Consider the following 16,790-nt stretch of genomic DNA (forward strand, 5'->3'; position numbering starts at 1 on the left):
AATTGTACCAGGGATGAGGGATTTCAGTTATGTGGAGAGACCAGAGAAGTTGGTGTTGTTCTCCTTAGAACAGAAGATAAGGGGAGATTTGATAGAGGTGTTCAAAACATGAATGGTTTTGATAAAGTAAATAAGGAAAAACTGTTTCCAGTTCCAGAAAGGTTGGTAACCAGATGACACAGATTTAAGGTGATCAGCAAAAGAGCCAGAGGCGACATGAGGAAACATTTTTTTACGCAGCGAGTTGTAATGATCTGGAATGCACATGCCTGAAAGGGTGGTGGAAGCAGACTCAATAATAACTTTCAAAAGGGGATTAGATAAATACTTGAAAGGAAAACATTTACAGGGCTATTGGGAAAGAGCAGGGGAATGAGACTAATTGGATCACTCTTTCAAAGAGCTGGCACAGGCATGATGGGCCGAATGGCCTCCTCCTATGCTATACCTACTATAATACTATGAAAAAAGCACATTTCGTGTGGTCCCTAGGAGAGGCGGATTTCGTCCCACGAAGTGTTTGCTCGGTTCACCTTCGAATAAACTGAAAACCACCCATGTGAAAGACACAAATATCCAGTTCAGATCGTAAGTGATACTATTGTAACGCCTTTGAATTATGCTATTGTACAAGTATGATGTGGAGATGACTGGGGTGGACAAATGTAAGGAATCTTACAACACCAGGTTATAGTCCAACAATTTTATTTTAAAATCACAAGCTTTCGGAGATTATCCCCTTCGTCACCTGACTCATTCACCTGACGAAGGGGATAATCTCCGAAAGCTTGTGATTTTAAAATAAAGTTGTTAGACTATAACCTGGTGTTGTAAGATTCCTTACAATTGTACAAGTAGATACAGGGCAGTAAGAGTCAACCACCATAAAAGTGAGGCACTCAGACTGCTAACGGGAACAATTAACCCCACTGAAACAAAGAAAGTATCTATGGAACACCCAAATTCGTAACAGTAGTCTGGAGCTGACCAGGATACTAGCCACCAAGTTTTACATCAAGTGCACGGAATGGCTTAGATCATTCTGTTTTTCCTCGATTGATTGTTTTGGCTGTATCACTGGGAAATTAAGTTATTGTTCTTTGGGACTGCACATAGCTCAAACTCAGCAGTTTTATGTATGGATTCATCCTGATATATAATCCCTCTCATGTCAGTAAAAGCAGTATCTAACTCAAATATTTATTGGGAAATCAAAAGGCTCACTCCATCACTGTTACTTAATCACATTTAAAATGCATACTTCAAAAAAACTAGATGGTTTAAAGTACATTTAGTAAAATTTAACTAGGAGTATGCCACATAGAGAATAAATCCTGGCTGGAAGTGTGTAACATGAAAAATAAATGCTCTCTGGGAACAATTTACACAAATAAAATCTGGCTGGGAGTGGAATGGGATACTGTATAAATTCTCCATGTAACTGTTATTAACTTGCTTATGCAACTGTGCCTATACTGAATTGTAGGCCTCCATGCACTGGAGATAATGTGAAACTCTTAACATTTTGCAACAAAGGCAAGAACAAAGTTTCTATGGGCACTGACTGGCACTGAGACATCATTGGCCATGAGCAGCATTGAATTTAGTGCTCAGTGGTCTCAGAACAGCATAGTTGAAGCAATGGAATCCTGAGTGGCAGGGAGTTCCCTTCAGATTATATTCACTTTGGTATAGTCAAAACAAAGCATAAATATCCATCTGAAGGACATTAAGATGCCTCCCAAACCATAACTCAAGAAATTATCTTGAAATGAGCTTGGCTTTGTACTGAACAGGGTGGGTAGCCCACTTGTATTTGATTAGGTGAGGCCCCCTATCTGGTATGGACTCAACTCTCTCAAACACCCACAGACTCCCCCTGGGAAGGATAATTTGAAAAAACAGAAATTAATCTGGCACCATTTCCCTGACAGTATGCTGGGAACCACAGACCAAGCACACTATATGATGGATTTGGCTCCCTGAACAAGAACAACAGTGACTTGGCAAAATCAATAAGAGCCACTATTTCAACACAAAAAGAGCAGACTACCATCCACAAGCAACAGAAACCCAAGTGTCCACTTTAGACTGTCCTCATCTACCAATAGCTGTTGGAGCAGGACTCTCCTGTCAGGCAGGAGGCTGAATTGTCTGAACACATTGTTAGACCAAAGCTCCAAATACACAGAAGCATTTAATGCCAGAGTTGCCGAAAACCTCACTGGACTGGGTCCTCAACTGCAAAATGGAACATTCCTCCAGATTGCACATAGATCACATCTGGAGGGTTTTGCAAGCTTTCTCATGGGGGTTGTATTGCTATGGAGCACAGTGACACAGAAACATAAACAAGTCATCAACACCTATTCCTAGAACAGACCAAGCGTGCAGAATCCACTGAGACTCAGCAGGACACTTGTACACTACAGTAATTACAGACTTGACCGTTCTTAAAAAAAAAAGAATAACTTGCATTTATATAATGCCTTTCACAACCTCAGGACGTCCCAAATTGCTTTACAGCCAATTAAGTACTTTTGAAGTGTAGTCACAGTTGTAATTTAGGAAATGCAGCAGCCAATTGGTGCACAGCAAGGTCCCACAAACAGCAATGTGATGATGACCAGATAATTTTTTTTCAGTGATGTTGGTCTAGTTGTATAGTTCACTAGTTGCAAACTTGGCAGTTGTACTTCAGGTCCTCTCCCAGCATACAAAATTTACCAGACAGCATACCAAGTCCAGGAATTAGCATTACTGGTGTCGGGGAGGGTAGTGCACTAAGTTGCACTGTCTAACCAATCGGGTGAGCATTGATGAGTCTGATGGTCTTTCTGCAGCACATAAAAATCCCATTGGAAGATCAGTCCTTGTAGTTGGTGCTATGGCTCCTAAGTGGGGGTCTCACACTCTTAAATTTGTATTATTTTGTACAGTGTGTGGATGCAGAATGAAGATAGATTACTTAGCAGGTAAGGTCTTCTTCGTTCTTTGAATGATTTGCACACTGCAATCACACACCTATATTCCTCAGGCCCTGCAAGGGTATTTGGTCAAAACAAATTAGCGCAATGATGCAAATCCTGATGCTTTATACAATAATGGAATAGAAGACCACACACAACAATGCCTATCTGCAATGTTATGATGGCATTTTATGCTTGTGCCCAGGACATGTCAGAACCTGTCAAGATGGGTTATACACCAGTGCTGTGAGCAGGATGCATATTGTTCAAAGTATAAAGAACACTCTACCAGGTAAGTAATCTATTTCAACCCACCACCACCACCACCACCACCACCTCAACCATGTTAATTCCTGATCTTGGATGGATCGTTGCAAAGGGGAAATAATCCTTGTTGAAGAATTTTTTGTCTCACATCTCCACTGGGTTGATTGTTTTGATATTTCTGCTCAAACCAAGATAATACATTATTAATATTTCAATATTCTGGGAAATGTGATTGAATGGAGTGGAGATATGCAGGTTTTCTATATTTTCCAATTGTGGTATTATTGCTGTAAGGTGAGGCCAGGTGTTTTTCTGCGGAGAGAAAATCTGAGGACGAGCATTCACTAGGCTTTCACTTGCTTCCTAGCAGCCAGCAAAAGAATTATTGGTGATTGGTTGAAACAAGACTAGCTGCCCTGTGCTTTCAGATGCAAGAAATGCATGACTTGAAGAATTGGAAGATCAGTGAGGGGACAGATTTGAGGAGGAAAAGGACAAAAGCTACCACAGGAGCATAAATGGTCTAAATTTATTATCCTAGTTCTCATCTTATCACTCAGGATAATGTTACGTGAGATGTGAGAAACCGTTTGCTTAAAGTGGAGAATCAAAATGCCCATAAGGGATGATTATGACTACTAGTTCACTCGTTTTATCTCCTTTATCTTATGCTTTATTGCAGTAAGTATCCCATTCGCATTTTAAAAAGGATTTGTTTAATATGGTTGGCAGATCATTGGCTGCAGAGCATTCTTAGCTAGGCAAGAGATTTTAGCCAACATTTGAAGTAAAATCTCTCCATTGACAGGCTATCCTGATAATGGCATGATGCGGAGGACTGCCAAGAACAAATCAGCCTGATATTCTATTGAGTCCTTGAAAGTTCTGACTATTTGCATAATGCATTGAGTTGAAAATAACAAAAGTTTTGAAAAGCAAGTGTCCTTCAGTTGTTGACACTGAAAGGAATAATCATTTGTAACCATATAGCAAGGATGCCTCTGCGCTTCTTTTATATCATTGTGATCTGCTTCATGCTGAAAACATTTTCTGATGGGGCTCAGACTTACTATACTGAATGACAGGTGGCTATGAATGTGTTTCATGAGGGATAATGCCTAAACTATGTTACAGAAATACATCTAGGATATTGACTTCCTAATGCACAAGAATGGGTGATCATTGCCATCTGAATTCTGAGATATGGTAATACCTAGAAACACATTCTTATTATGAGAGGGCACTTTATAATATATACACTGCAATACTGACCATTCAATGAAAATTGGTAGCAAAATTGAGCAGTAAGTTGCAAAATATCTGATCTCTATGACAACAACCATTTACATTTATATAGTGCCTGTAATGTAGAAAAACATCCCAAACTGCTTCACAGAAGCAAAATGAGAAAAAAATGGACTCCGAGCCAAAGAAAGAAATATTGGAAAGGGTGACCCAAAAGCTTGGTCAAAGAGGTCGGTTTTAAGGAGGCTCTTAAAAGAGGAGCGGGTAATGGACAGACAAAAGTCTTTAGGGTGAGAATTTCAAAGTGTGGAGCCAAAATGACAGAAGGCATGGCTACCAAAGGTGGGCTAGCACAAGAGGCCAGAGTCAGAGAAATGGAGAAGTTGGCTGATGGTGGAGATTTGGGTGGGGCGGAGGAATTGTAGTGCTGTAGGAGGTTATAGAGATAGGAAGGGGTAAAACTATGGACGGTTATAAACATAAGGATGAGAATTTTAAAATGGAGTCATTGGAGGACGAGGAACTGATGTACATCAATAAGGACAGGGGTGATGGACAAGTGAGACTTCATGTGGAATAGAATATAGGTAGCAGAGTATTGGATGAGCTGAAGTTTACAAATGGTGGAGGTTGGGTTGCTGGCCAGGAGATTATTAGAATAATCGAGTCTGGAGGTGACAAAGGCAAGGATGAAGGTTTCAGCAGCAAACAAGCCAAGGTAGGGACAGATGTGGGAGATACTATGGAGTTGGAAGTAGGCGATCTTTGTAATGGAGACAACATGGAATCAGAAGCTCAGTTTGGGGACACCGAGGTTCAGCCCAAGACAGAGAGGAGATCTGGAGTCAATGGCAAGGGTACGTAGTTTATTGCGGAGGCTGAAGACTATGGCTTTGCTGTTCCAAATGTTTAGTTTAAAGAAATTACAGCTCATCCAAGACTGAATGTTAGAAAAGCAATCCGGCAGCACAGAGGTAGTGGATGGGTAGAATGATGTGGTGGAGAAGTAGAGCTGGGTGGAGGCTGATCTCATGTCTGCAGATGATATCCATGTAGAGGAGGAAGAGGAGGGGGCCAAGGATAGATCTGATAGTATCAGATGTTCCAAACTGCACTGCTGAAGCACAATCTTGCCTGTGTGTTATTCTATATACAACAGAAAGGGTTCAGACATAATAAACTGTAAAAGTGAAACTCAAGCAGCTTCTGTAGTAACTATCTGACCCCAGGGATTACGTTATACACTTGAAGAACATACCTATAATATATCTAATTTCTAAAGTTCACTGTGTGTATATTTTTTTTTGTCGTAATCATAGGTTGAGAACTTAAACAGAAAGGATTTGTGGAGATGGAGACAGTGACAATCAGCAACATCCTGAAGTTGAGAGTTGACTTGCCGTATTATGTTAGTGTAACTGAAGTGACAATCGTTTGTCAATCATACTAGGGTATTACTTTGTATTTATTAATTTGATACCACAATATAAAATGTCTTGTTAGGATGCATAAACTGCATTCAAGCTCAGAGAGTCTGCAATTGGACTGGTTTGGGTCAATTCACAGATACGTAACTTTGGCCCAATTTGTATGATTCTTGGACGTGAAATATCCTCTGCGTGTACAGGCCACTATTCCACATATCCCTCTGTTAGTCACCATGTTATTTGTCACTATTGTACTGGTAATAGGCTGCTGCCTTTGACTGTAACCACAGCCAGTAAGATATCTTTAAAAAATTCTTCTAGTGTGAAGAAATTAAATTTGTGCCAGTTTGGTTGTGGTGGAGTGGAGGAATCCCTGTTGATCTAGTGGTGAATTTGGTGAATTTTCCCCGGCATATGTTTCTGCTCTTTTTAAAATATTAATCAAATTAATTTTTCATTAAAAAGAGCACTGTCCTCATGGAAGGAGGGCTTAGCAAATCATTTTTGCCAGAATAATGTCACACCCAATTGCCACAATGATGTATTTCAGCAAGGTTTACATTGTTGCATTTGTGAAGTTGCAAATAAGTGAACACAGCTTTGCTAAACATTTGTTCTCGAAAATAGTTTCTTTTTGAAGGTGAAAGAAAAGCTGCGTTGTGTTGTTGTACTGCATTATAACAGCCTGTGTCCATTTTGATAAGCGTCATCATCCTGCACATAAAGCAGAGGGTGATGGTGTGTGTATATGTCAAGTGTGAAAGAAAGCTCACCACTGCATTTTCCTATTTTCATCATTCTGTTTAAGGAACGTACTGCCCTAAAGGGAGGAAGAAGTTTAACCTTGCAAGAATGCAGCTTAATATATATAGCTTGCATGAATCGTGAAAAATTACCAAGACTGGGTCATGAAATGCTTAGAAAAAAAATGAAATCTAGCAAACAAATGATAGAAATTAAGCTGCAATTAATTATTGGTTAAGATAAATGACTGTATACTAAAGTTTAATTTTCTGCAGAAATGTATTATTTTAAGAGAAGTTTGAGAATAAATTTACAAAGAACAGTGCTCTGTTTGGCAGTTAGTCAGGAGCGCATAATAAAAGTTTCTCTATTAAGAGATACCATGTGCTATATGTGTCAGAGTAGTCATAATGTAGTAGAGTTAAACTATGCATGATATACCAATGCAAAGTTTTTATATTTCAGATGTGGAACTTTAGACTCTAATAGGAGAAATGATTTTGCGTTTGAAGAAAATGCTCCAAGTGTAAACATTCCAACCGCACTTTACATTATAGCATCAATAACATTAGCATTGGCTCCAACTGAATTGGAAATAGTCCAGAAAGGAACGTAGTGCACATTAAGGCAGTTTCCTCAGGATTTCGTAAAGGGTAATGGTCTGCAGCATTTGGCATTGTGTGTGCCTTTTTCAAAACTGAGACATTTTGTATTTTATGAGGAGCCAAACATATAGCAAGCCTTAATTTAAATGGACTCATAAAAAAGAGGCAAGCCAAATAAACTAAAGAACTTCCGTTTAAATGTGATGGGTTAAGACCACCCCATTGCAAAGCTGGCCAATAAGGGCCTAGAAATTGGGCCACGTTTTGCTGCCATAGCAGCTGTCAGATTCGTCATGAGACGTTCCGTCATGGTGAGTTCCACTGCGGTGCTGAGCACTCGATCCATGTTGGAAAGGATAGGCACAATGCTCTGCGCTAAGCCTTGCACCAAGTTGGAGGTGGATTCTTCCCTGCTCCGCGCAAGCTCTCCAGCAGGCTGCCCAGTGCACCAAGCATTTCCTGGTGTACGCTCATCAGCCTTCTTCGGTAGCCTGGCCCATCGAAGTCAGCATCTGAGTCTTCTGCAGCAGAACTAGTATACAACCTTTCCCTCCGGCGACCTGGAACTTGTGGATTCCTATCCCCCTGCCCTGGCGTCTGCACACTTGTGCCCGGTGAGTCACCACATGCAGATACCCCCTCTAACCTAGCCTCTAAAGTCCGCGTTGTATCAGGACCTGAGCTGGTAGTTGCAAGAGTCAGATCATGTGATGGTGTATCTTTGTGGTCACTCTGTTCCTCTTGCTCCACTGGCTCAGGGACATCCCCATTCTGTCAAGCTGAAATGAAAATGGGACAACGGTTAGGTTGTGGTGTAAGGGAGAGCACAGAGGATGAAATGGGTGTTGAAAACATCTGCAGCTTGTTGTGCAAAGTGTGTGGATTGAGGAAGTATTCAGAAGAGAGAAGGAGAATTAGATACAAAGAAACCTTGCTCGGCCTGTCCTCCAGCGTCGCCAGTTGCCACGGCCTCCGCTCTACCCTTTCCCATTACTACCAACTCCATCTCCTCAAAGAGGAAAGGATATGTAAGTGCGCTGGTCCTCCACCGGTGGCAGCCTGTTGCCTCGTGTTATACGCGACCTTCTCGTGCCTGTCATGCTTGGATATCTGCCAGTGTGTGTGAGAGTTGCGGGCGTAATAGTTTGTAATAGTGCTGAGTGTGTGAGGGTGAGATGAATCATATTAAATGAAGTATGCTATACTGTTTGCAGCAGAGCGCAGGGTGGTGGGGGAGGGGAGTTCTGTCAGTGTCGCAGTCAATGAGGCTGTTGTGAGCGGTGCAGCTGTGATGAGAAGCCGATTGAACAGTGTTCTTTGCTTGACAACTCTTGTCAAATATTAAACTTCTTCCGGCACTGCATCCAGGACCGCAGAGCAATGTTCCTGGAATTCACCTCGCTCGCAACCTCCTCCCACTGCCTGCATATCAGATGCCTGGATGGCTTCCTGCCTTCTGATGGATAGAGGATTTCCATCTTCCTCTCCACTTCCTGCACCAAGGCCTCCAGTGCAGCAGCAGAGAACCTTGGTGCATGTTCTCCCCCAGCTTCAGCCTTCTCACTGCAGAAAAGGTTGACACCACTTCCTGCAGCCACAATGCCCCTTCCCTTTAAGAAGTGCTGGCTACCTTTCAGTTGCGTCGTGGCCTCCCAAAATCTGGCCCCCCATTCATGCACTAGCTGCACGCAGCAATCATTTTAATAAGCAGGCAGCACAGATTTTGTGTGCTGCCTGCAACACTATCAAGTGGCATGGGTTACTTTCTCACCGTGATCACTTTCTCATCACGTTCTCCCCCACTATTGAATTTTCCAGGCCAAGAAGTCCAACATATGTATAGTCAGTGATTATCGGGCCTGATACATTTTAAATGCTTGGTGACAATGCTGATTTAAACCAATTATATTTAACTGCTTTACCAAATTGTTTATCTCGTTATTTTTAAACTTACATGGCACAAACAGAATGCATGATGAGAACATTTTTATTTTTAACTTCAACAGTTCTGACAGAGGGTCTGTACCCGAAATGTTAACTAGCTGATTGTTTTGATAAGGATGGACCTGCTTTGTATCTCTAGCATTTTTTGTTTTTATTTCTTTCTACCTCATTACTCATTACTTATCAGATTGGCTCAGTCACGGACTACAAATCCTATCTCACAGGTCTTGTCCTAAATGTTAAAGTGGAGATTGTACTGTAGGCAGAGTACTTCATATTATTTATCTATCTGAGAGTGTCTAATAAAAATGGGTGAAATAAAGGTCACAATGTATGCTTGTTAGTGTATATATAAATCTGTTTCGAGAGGTTATTATGTGTTCTAGGCTAACAGCAAAGATTAAATTCTCTAATGCAACATCAAGATTCCTCACTAGTTTCTAATGCTTTAAAGCATACAATGTTATTAGAGGAACTTAGCCTTTTTGACACTTTAACAGAGGCAGGAAGGCAGGGCCAACTTAGTCAGCTGCTCCACTCAGCAGCCTGCTGCCAATCAGCTACAGAGTTTACTCTCGGGCATCAGCCTGGCTATCTCAGAGTGGGAGGCTCTGCTGCCTCGTAACTGGATGAATTCAGTAGTGTGAGTTAGTGGACTGTATTCTTGGGTTTACAAAGTGCGGACTTGGCACCAAGCCGTCTTTTTTTTAAAGCAGCACCCAGATGACTCAAGTGCTGTAACTTTTGTTCCTTCCACAACTATAAAAGAGATTTTTGCGTCCACGGCAGCTTGTTTCAAATGGAAAGTGTCTCGAGCTGCTGCTCCATCAAGGACACTGAATGTTTGAGGTAAGATCTTCCTAAAGAAGCCCAGCTGTTTAGTATCTTGCTGTTAAAAAGATTTGGATTAATATATTATGAATCTTATCTCCTTGTAGGTTATGTTCTTGTTTCTTTGGCAGCATGATTTTTTTTACATTTGTCTTTCCTTTTTAAAAAAAACTTGTGATTATGGAATCTATTTTTTTTTAAAAAGTTTAAATACTTAGATGTAGCTGTTTCTGTGGGGCAGTTGAACAAATTCAGAAATCTGATGTGCTTATTACATCATATACTGTGGAAAGTTTGCACCTAACAAAATAGATACTCTGGGAGGGGGAAAGGAGTAATTTATTTCATTGTGGGTAAGACTTCCTTTTTAAGGTATTTTTCTTCTCTCTGTCTTTCTCTGGCCCCTATGCAATGTGATGCAACTCTGGCTGAGAGGAAGGATGGATGGCCTGTTCTCAGGTCCTTGCCAGTGTTGCTGTGAAACCAACTATTACAGGCGTCCAAGAGCAGCCTGGGGTGGCTGCCCTTCAGATTTTCCCTTCCTCTGTGTGGGAAAGTACCCAATTTCTTTTTGGCAGTGACTGCCTCTCAGAAATAGTACTGGGTGCAGCAACTTAACGTGTGAGGAATCGTAGATTAAGCCCTTGCTCCACCATTCTGTGTCACAGTACATTGGGTCTTTAGTAGGCTGTATCACTACACTGCTCACTAATAAGATTGTTTTCATGTATATTATATCCAACATTAAAAAAGGCCTAAGATCATTCAGGAATATCTTAACCGTTTAGATTTAAAATCTGATTGGAGTGCCTGTATAAACTAAAAAGACTAAGGCACTATTAATGTGCAGAATACTGAATAGCGATGACAGGCTTTGCAATGTCAATTCATCATGTTACTCTCCAGGAGATGGCCGAAAGGAGTTTAGCTCATTCATAAGAATGGTTTAGTGTGAAAGAGGCTTAAACATACTGTTAAAGCATTAATGAAAATTGTAGTTTTTTTTAAAATCAGGTTTTGATGCATAGTGCAGTATATTTGCCACATGTATGAAACATGAAAGGTTCATGTATAGAGGAAGGGAAAAGTAATTTGCCTTTGAAAAAGTAATTTACATAGGTCATGTGCGTCACCTTCAATGGTTAAATTGGTTGCTTCAGATTACTACATGTGAATTCTAATTGGATCTCTGATTTCTTTCTCCCAGGGGGATTTATTGTATCATGACGGAGGATGTTGTAGTAGAGTGGCAGCTTTCTTTTTCCTAAAACCAGTCAAAAATGAATGCAAATGATTTTTCCACTCCCCATCTTGATGATCCTGTCTTTAGATCTCCCTTTGTGTCCACTTGAGTGTGAATATTGACTGCCTCTTCAGACCTGAGCCTCCTACTCCCATTTTTACTTTCCAGTCATTTTCAGGTTCTTCTCTTTTGTTCATTTTCTCTCTTCCCCCCCCCCCCCACCCCATTTAAAGCACATTTGGATCTTAATACTACAAATTGTTGTTGACAGATTTTTGGTGTAAAAATATTTGTTTAAGAACACACAAATATCATGTTAGGTGTGATGTCTCAGAAACCATTGGCCACTGAATATGGTGGTCATTTTGTGATGTTTTTGATCCCCTATGGGTTACAAAGTATCTAGGTACATGCATAAGGGTCGAGGCTGAAGTACAGCACTTTGGAACACAACAAGCTGTGATACTGCACTTCCTGATACTAAGTCTTATATCAATTTAGTTGTTTTTTCCCTTAGATATTTCAGCATGACACACAACTGTAGGGGCTATTTTTCTTTTTTTTTGAAAAGGGGAGATAAATTACCTGTTGTTAAAATCAGGAAGAGATTTGCACTTTAGAGCCATGTAGCCTCATGCTTCATTACAAATTCTGTCTAGAAAATATCTGCTTTCTATTTTTAAAAAAAGATAGATGCCACTCAGCTTTTTCAGAATACCACTTGTCTGGAAAAAATGATTTCCTGGAAGTTTATAACAATGAATATTGTGAACTGGAGGTGCAAAAATGATTGGCCTGGAATTTGTTCCATTGGAGTAACCCAGAAGTTAGACCCGAAAATGTGCCCAACGCCACGTCCATTCTGACTACGTCAAATTAAAATTCTCACCCTCGTGTTCAAATCCCTCCATTGCTTCACCCCTCCTTGGCACTTCAACCTTCTCCAGTCCAAGAACACAGTGTTCCTCCAACCCTGGCCTCTTGTGCATCCCCAGCTCCCTTTGCGCCAGCATTGGTGGCAATGCCTTCAGCCGTCTAGGCTCTAAACTCTGGAATTCCCCCCCCCCCCCCCCCCCCCAAATGTCTCCATCTTTCTCTCCTCCCTTAAGACACTCCTAAAACCTAACTCTACCTCTTTGACCCAGCTTTTGGCCACCCGTCCTAATATCTCCTTCTTTGGCTCAGTATCAGTTTTAATCTGATTATGCTCCTGTGAAGTGCCTTAGGATATTTTACCACGTTATGGTGCTTTTTAAGTGCAAGTTGTTGTTGTTGTTGAATCTCACTGGAATACAACCAAACGTAAAACTGGGCGGAAATCAGTGTAAACAATCTGGGCCCAAGGAAAGCACTGAACTCACACCATATATTTCTTCTTTAAGTATGAAAATTAAAATTTCAAATTGTTTAACTATTACTCATGCACATCAGGCACAGCATGTTTAAGAACCTGCAATCGGGGAAGCCTTTCAATTTTTAATGTGACTTATACTTATGCCAAATCCAAAGTAACAGAAAATACAAAGCAGGTATCAGTGAGGATGATTTTTTTTAAAAACAAAGCTAAAGAAATTGCCACAAAACACCAGAAAAATTATTTTGTTTCCTGCTGCGCCTGAAACTCTAGTTGTAATTTGAAGAGAGCCTCTGAGCAAGCACAGTTGCAGTAAACTCGCGTATAAAGCTCTGTAACTTGGGGATAGGACTATTATGATGGGCAGAGATGAGTTTGGGCAGATGGATCGATAGATGATCATAAAAGATTGAGGAGATTTGGCTGAATTGTACTTTGCGCACAACTGACTTACACCCAAAATTCCTCCATCCTTTAGGCTGCGTATTTGATTTGCGCCCAGATTGTCCCTGTCTCTGGGTGCAAATACGCAGGAAATTCCAGGTCATTATGTTCTATGTTATTTTCATGTGACAATCATGCTGAAGGTGATAGTGCTGGGCACTGGAAAATGTTTCCACTTTTGTTATCTGGCATCATTATCGAGCAATTGTATGTCAACCATCGCACATGACTAATGCAGAGTAAACTTTCGGCTACTAGGTCTCAATGATATGCCTTACTACCATCCTCAATGAAGCACCCCTAACATTTCCATTTCCTACACCAGTCATCCCACTCTGGCCTCCTCGAGGCTGAAGGCAGATTCAGTGCTGACTTATGGACAGCTTTATATGGTGTTTTTTTAAGTACTCAAACTGGGAATATTCTTGGGTACTTTGAGGTCAGTGCAATTTGATCCATCATGTTTTAACTGGACCAGCATAGTATGTTTCCACCCAGTTCTAGGAAAGGACTTTCATTGCCTAGAGGCAAATGTACAAATACTATATTCCAGTATATACCCCACTACAGCTAACACCATAAGTAAAATGTACAATCTGTGCAGTATGTGAACTGGTGATTGTATTGTATATATACTGAACTATATTAGATCCTGGCAAGTTGATTGTTACGTTGCAATCATTTATCCTTCATCTTTTATCACACTTCAATGACACAGATTGCTGACGCAATTGGCATCCACCACAACAGCTACTGTTATTTTTTTAACAGCCCCCCACTAAACTTCTGAACAAATTATGTATTTTTTATATGCTGGAAAGAACAATATGATATGTTAGTAATACTTATTGGAAGGAATATGTTACAGAAATTCTGAGGTCAATTTTAACGGAAGGTGGGAGTGATGTGAAGGGGGCCCAAAGTGGGTGGCGCACCCGGAAGTCTGAAACGAAGCGAGACTCGGCTGATTATAATTGCCAGGCCTTGTTATAATAAGATTGACAAGCTTGCTGGTCGATCGTGTCGGCAGCAGGCCCGCCTGCCCACTTGGACTGCGCAATTTCCAGCAAGGGTCCCAGCCCACTATTTAAAGGGTGAATGTACCTCTTAAAGGGGGGTTGCATTCACTCAATTTTAAGACTGCTTTCAGCTTGTTTTATTACTGTGCTGCAGTTAGGAGATGGATGGAAGGAGGGATAAGGTTGGCCCCGGGTTTTCAGACAACTCAGTGGCAACAGTCGGGGTAAGGAGGGAAGTGCTGTTCCCAAAAAGTGGCAAGAGGATGCACAACAGCATGACAAAGAAAGCCTGGTTGGAGGTGGCAGAGGACGTTAGTAGCAGGAGCAGCACCCCGAGGACCTGGATCCAGTGCCACAAGAGATTCAATGGCATCACTTGATCAGGAAAGGTGAGTACACCGCCGCCTTTTCCCCATCTCCTTATCAGGACTGATCAAGGCACTTGAACCATCAGGAACCCAGTGAGCTTGATGACCTCCTTGTGCTGGCATAGCTGTCGTTATACCTGATCTGCTCAAGTATGGTGGGCTATGCGAAGGGGTCTCATGAGCCATGGTTGAAGGGGGTAGTCCTTGTCCCCGAGCTGGCATTCTTGAACACCCCTACCAGGTTGGAAAAGTGGGGGGAGGGGGTGTGATATTTGACTGACACAAGATGAAAGAATCATGGTAGCTGCCTGGGAACCAGGCACAAACTTGCTTGACACATTTGGTGTGGTCACATACAAGCTGAACATTGAAGGAATGAAACTCCTTGCGGTTCATAAAAGCTCCTGGCTGGCCCTGAGGTGTACTGATGGCAACTGAGTGCAGTCAATCACGCCCTGCACTTGAATGGAGCGCGCCATTACTGTGAACCCAAAGCTCTCTTATTTTGACTGTTGCCAACAACGGGAAGGGTATGTATTGATGTACCCTGGGATATAGTGCATTGATCACATGAAGTTTGATGTACCTCTGGGCGGAGAACTGCAAAATCCTTAAGATGCCCCCAGTAGCAGCCTGGCAGGATCCTGAGGGGTAGAAGTTCAGGGCGATGGTGACCTTCACAGCCACTGGCATGGACCCCTGGTCCAGCAGGCAACAGGTCTTGCTGCAGGAGGCTGCAGACGTCAGCAACTACCTACCTGGACAAGCACAGTCTCCTCTGACAGTGCTTCTCAGACAAAGGTGACCTTTGGCCTGTCGATCCTGTTCGGTGTTAAGGCCTTCTGCGAGCAGGCCCCCTCACCTACAGCCTTCTGAGAGGTCTAGCTACTGCTCCTCCCGCATGTTGAGGGCTGTGCTATTGCTCTTCTTCTTCTTCTTCTTCCACCCAGAACAGCTAGAGCACCACCCATCCTAAGGTTTTGCAGCATCTTAAGGGTGAGTGACCATATGCCTGTTAAAATGGAGGCCGAAGTGTCAGAAATCAGCAATTTGTAAAGTGCCAGATCACTCAGAATCCAACAAGCTCAGTTACACTCAGATACAACTGACTTAGTGCCCGCAGTTAGTGGCCTCTTTATGTCCTGCAGCCTATTCAATCTTCAGACAATCCCACCAGGTTTCCCTAATGGTTTGTCGATGGGCAGGACTTCCCTTTTTTCTGTTAAAATAGCATTGGGGTCCTAATTACATCATAGGACCCTGGTTAACATACCAATCATGAGGCTTCCGCCTGCCTGTAGCGCGAGCTTCGGTCGACTTGAAAGCCGGTGAAGATAAAATGGGGCCAGGTGAGAACGGAGTGACCTGGGGCTTGTAAGTCAACTTGCCTGATTTTAACCCCTCCCACACAGCCTAACGGAATAGAGTGGAGGGGGGGGGGGTAAAATTGACCCTTATATGTCCAAAATTAAAATCAATAAGCAACCTATCATATTTTAGATGCAGTGAAAGAGTTTTTGAATGTTCACAGCAAAACTAGTCAAGGACTCCATTTAAAGTCAGACAGTTCCCAGCTGGTCTTGAATATAAATCTGACAAAGCAATTGGCACCAACTAGTGGATACGCTCTGTCTTTACCCTCCACCCAAAGTTAACTAAGGATTATTTTGTATTGGTGATAGTTTATTAACATGCGAAAGATGCTTGGACTCAAGGCAGTGAACGCTTCACACCCAGATTTCTAAAACAGTACTTTTCTCCAACATCTATTATACATAGCTTATGAACAGAAGTCATAGAACACCATTCAGCAGAAAGAAGCGTAATGTTGGAGTAGCACAACGTTTCAAGGTGTTGGAATATGCATTTATGCTTACTTTTCCACCAACATGCTGAGTTTGCAATCTCAGTCATGCTATCCTGGAGAGAATGTGAGCAGAATTCAGACAGCTCCCTACAGAGAGGGAAGGAAAGTCAAAGGGAGAGTCATGGTCGATTGATTTCAGACTGGCACTGGTCGAGGTCTAGTAGCAGGTCCGATGGCAGTTTCAGATGGCGCAAGGAGATGAAGAAAAGAGAAGGGGCAGAGAAAAAACTCAAAAAGAGGATGTCTCAGCCTCAACAAAAAAGGTTCAGTTTTCATATTGTTCCTTTTTTTTGGCAGTACAGTTTCACTAGCTTAGAAATTGCATTGTTCGTTTAATTTCACACATCATTGGGAAAGTTGCACCTGATCACCAACTAACAGCAAGCCAAAGTTGCTTTAGAATATTTTTGTTAGCATTTCCAATTCTGAAGAATTCCTTAAATTGATCAATAAATTCTAATAC

At 41.8% G+C, this 16,790-nt stretch overlaps 1 protein-coding gene across 1 annotated transcript in view; it reads left to right on the forward strand.

Moving 5' to 3' along the window:
• Positions 1 to 9,875: 9,875 nt before the first annotated feature.
• LOC137332382 (long-chain-fatty-acid--CoA ligase 6-like) overlaps positions 9,876 to 16,790 on the forward strand; it is a 79,307-nt gene continuing 72,392 nt past the window's right edge. Inside the window, exon 1 of the mRNA XM_067996160.1 lies at positions 9,876 to 10,050. The gene's annotated coding sequence lies outside the window, so the exon portion shown is untranslated. The remainder of the gene's footprint in view (positions 10,051 to 16,790) is intronic.

Source organism: Heptranchias perlo, chromosome 14 (assembly GCF_035084215.1).
Source record: "Heptranchias perlo isolate sHepPer1 chromosome 14, sHepPer1.hap1, whole genome shotgun sequence".
In the NCBI taxonomy this organism is placed as follows: domain Eukaryota; kingdom Metazoa; phylum Chordata; class Chondrichthyes; order Hexanchiformes; family Hexanchidae; genus Heptranchias; species Heptranchias perlo.